This window comes from Battus philenor, unplaced genomic scaffold, assembly GCF_028537555.1.
Source record: "Battus philenor isolate CCGP_79_NKW_IND1 unplaced genomic scaffold, ilBatPhil1.0.hap1 SCAF_29, whole genome shotgun sequence".
Taxonomy (NCBI): Eukaryota; Metazoa; Arthropoda; class Insecta; order Lepidoptera; family Papilionidae; genus Battus; species Battus philenor.
In genome coordinates, this window is record NW_027181692.1 from 5,464,350 (window position 1) to 5,468,668 (window position 4,319).

Sequence of the window (4,319 nt, forward strand, 5' to 3'; positions counted from 1 at the left end):
ATAATTATTTAAAAATAAATATATTTTTTTCAGTCGCTGCTTAGTTAATATTAATCTGTGGTTGGACTTTAAATATTTTTACGTTAATCCCAATATTAAAATAATTAAAAAAAAATTAAAGAACCACCTCATACGTATCTATACCTAAATAGAATAGTAAAACACAAAAACAGAAGAAACAATAAAGATGTTTCATTGAAATTTAAAACAATTTGCAGTACTTTGAATAAACAACTTTAGAAACACTTAAATACAATAAATATTTTCCTTCTTCGTCATCGTTCCAGCCCATAGACGCCGCGTGCATTATTGCAATGCGTATTATATGCCAGTTGAATAAACTACAGATTATTCAAAATAAATTCATTCGTATAGCGACTGGTGCCTAGTAGTACCGGAGAAATATTGATATATACAGTGACCTACATCTATAAACCTTCACAGATTATTTCCGCGAAACATTGTGATTTTATTTGAATGAAGCAATTTTGCGGCTAACTACGAACTCGATCTGAGCTGATCGAAGACTTTCCCCAGAAATATCTTTTAAGGGATTTACCATAATTGCCACTATTGACAGGTGGTGTTAGTGATCGCAATGTAGTATTACGGTTCTTAGTGTTCGCTGCTGCCCATCCTATAGAACAGAGTTCCCCAAACTTTTTTGTGTCGTAGACCCCTTGCCATATCTTTCCGTGTTGGGTAGACCCCCTACTTACCTGATATTGATTTCCTGTAAATTTCTAACTGTAGTGAAGTTTAGTGTTAAAAACTTAAAGTAAAAACATGTGTTAATTTATACATTTATTTTGAATTTAAATTAAAACAACTCAAAATAAAATTTTGTATCTGTTATGTAAAATATATGTAACATTAAATAAACATAAAATAAACTATAAATAAAATAACATAAGTATTATAAATAACATAATTTTTTTACTTCATAGGTACTTTTATAAATAATGTATATGTTTTGATATTATAAAATAGTATGATGTAAGTAAATAGGTACTATCAGTGTATGTGTTGAGATCCACTGTCGTGGACCCCCATTTTCATTTCATGGACCCCCAACTTTTTTTTTCGCTAACGAAGACCCCTTGCAGGTTGTCATAGACCCCTAGGGATCGATATAGACCACTTTGGGTATCACTGCTATAGAAACTTATTTGTGTGCATTGGCAATCCTATATAATTAATGCACAAAGTGTGTATTATATAACTACGATCGCAAGTGTCAGTACTTTACTGTTCATAAAAAGTAATTTTTTAAACTCTCTTAATTTAAAATGGCGCCATATATTAAAACGCTTCTGCCTCTTCTTTATTCGCACATTAAACCAACGTGTCTATCGCACACTGATATACAGAGTGATTGTAAATAGTACATCTATTTCCAATCCACCTGTATAAAGTAATAACACTGAAGTATGTTAGATTAATTTATTTTTTCTGTTAAAACGCTACATGCCATTAAGTTTTGTAAGTGCACAATTTGCAGGGACAGATTAAACAATAAATTATTTTAATTAAAAAAAACGCTATTTATAATAAAATTAGCATTACGTCATTTGTTATTTCTAAAATCTTTGATTATTGGGTAAAGTATAACATACATTAATTGACATATGAACAAGACATTCACCCCCTTTAAAACTTTTACAATTATAACCTATCACCGTGTATAGTCAAATCATGTTCGACTTCCAACATTCTTCTTATTGACTTCTTGGACCTTTCATCATCAATCTTCTTCACACTGGCTCTGTTCATTCCAGGCTTGCGATCAATGTAGAGTACCTCAGCATCAATGTGAATCCCGAAACCGCAGCTTATTATTTAACCAAGAAAACTGTTTCAATTATAACAATATAACGTAATCATAAAGGATGATAAAAGTTAAAATAAAATAAATTAAAGAGATGAACGAAACTACACGATCATTTGTCAGCAAAATGTTTTAAAGCTTTTATAACTATTATCAATCAACGTAAATATAGTGATCGTTCTGAAATATATTAGAACAATCTGTTTTTTTTTTTTTTATTTCGTATTATATTCTTTATTATTTTTTCGTATTCTAATGTGACAGGCCAGTAACTTTTAGCAGTACAAAGTGTACAGGGACAGATAATAAATAATAATTAATTTTAAGATATATTTTAAAAACGCTATTTCTTACTACATAATTAGAAATTATTTTTTATTTCTGTTAGCATTGATTTTTGAACATGGTGTACCATTTATTTATTTACAACAAATGAACTAATGTCACCTAGTTGTATTTTATAGATTTTGTTCCAAATCATAAATATTTTGTGAAAAATGTTTATATTTATAATTCAAGCAATTAATTTAAAAAATATTACGTTTATTGATATTAAAGTTATATTGTTATATGTTATATTTATATTTCAGTATCAGATGACGGGAGGAGAAACCTCAGCGGGTTTCAGCACATGTATACAGACTTCGACGGATGGGTGTGCAGATTCAAAAGACATTTGGAGTCGAGGTTAATTATTTATAACTTTATTGAATAACTTATATCTGTTTAAATAATTTATGACACTTTCTGGGGGCGGATCGAGATATGTGGAAGTCTGTCAGGTCTTGTGTCATCATTGTCTTCAGTGCATGTGGCAAGGCATCAATAGCTTACCGACTTTGTTGAGGTTTTGCCCTTTCGTGCTGCCTTGAGTATTTTAGACAAGTGACAATCCAAAGTAAGAAAAGGACCAATATCTAGCCACTTCCGCACATGCAGTGGTAGTCGTGCAATGAAATGCACCGCCCGCCAGCCCGCCAATGTGGCCAGTGCCAATTTGGCACTAATCGGTGTAGCATGGCGGCCTGCTTTCTTCGTCTTACAACGACCTTTACAAGGTCATATGTCGACCTTGGTGTTATACGCTGCGTTTCGTGGTTTCCAGAACCTCAATGTATCCTCTTTATTGACATTCTTCAACGTAACTTGGAGTATATTTGTTAGCCTCTTAACTAACGTTATTAGTATAGAACAGTGATCCCCAAAGTGGTCTATATCGACTCCTAGGGGTCTATGACAATCTGCAAGGGGTCTACGTCAACGAAAAAAAATTTGGAGGTCCATGAAATGAAAATGGGGGTCTACGATAGTGCTATTTATTTCTAAGTAATTTATTATTAAAGCATCAGGTTCATCCTACTCACTAAAAATATTGACTTATTGCTTATGTTATTTTATTTAATAATTATTTTATGTTACGTATATTTTACATAACAGATACAAGATTTTATTTTGAGTAGTTTTAATTTAAATTCAATTAATAAATGTATAAATTAACATGTGTTTTTACTTTAAGTTTTTAACACTAAACTTCACTACAGTTAGAAATTTACAGGAAATCAATATCTGGTAAGCAGGGGGTCTACCCAACAAGGAAAAACATGGCAAGGGGTCTACGACACAAAAAGTTTGGGGAACTCTGGTAATGAAGTTAGAACAATATTTTTCAAAGTTATCATCGTCATCACTGTAATCTTTAGGCGTCCGCTGTTAGATAAAAGATTCCTCTATGGATCTCCAATAAAAACGGATGGAAGCGGCCTGGATCCAACTTCTTCAAGGACGTTTGTCCATCTTGTGGGTCGTAAAACAAAAGAAAATCATTTTAACACAATTTAACACAATAGGTTCTCTATCCTTTATCTATCCTAGTCGGATTTAAAAGTCGTTGTGTGAAGTCCTTACGATTCCACATGGAACGCCATTACAAATTGCATGTACACCTATCCCCCGATTTACACGGTAAATATGTTCCTGAGGAAAAAGTGTAAATCAAAAATTAAAATTTTTTAAGTCAAAACCATGTAAATCGAAAAGTTGCATAATTTTGCTATTTAACAGTTGTGATTTTTTTCTATAATTTTAGGTGTACACAGAAATAAAAATAAAATGCATTAACAAGTTAAAATATTTAATATATTACGGAAACACAGTTTTTTTTAATTACAATACATTAAACATAAGAATAAAAAATAAAACCAAAGGTGTTTTATTATCCTTTATCACTGTCAGAAATTACTCTCATTCTTTTTTCGGAATCGAAGGTTCGAATTCACTTTCATCACTCGATGTTATTTGTGCCGATTCGATGTTTGAAGCAGAAATATTTATATTATGAGAGATGGTAATAAAATTGGTTGTTAAAACAAAAAAAAACTTATTTGAAAACCGTGTAAAAGCGAAAACGTGTAAAACAAGTACCGTGTAAACCGGGGGATAGGTGTATTTGTTAAATTTATTTGGCTATATATACTCCTGTAGAAATATCGTG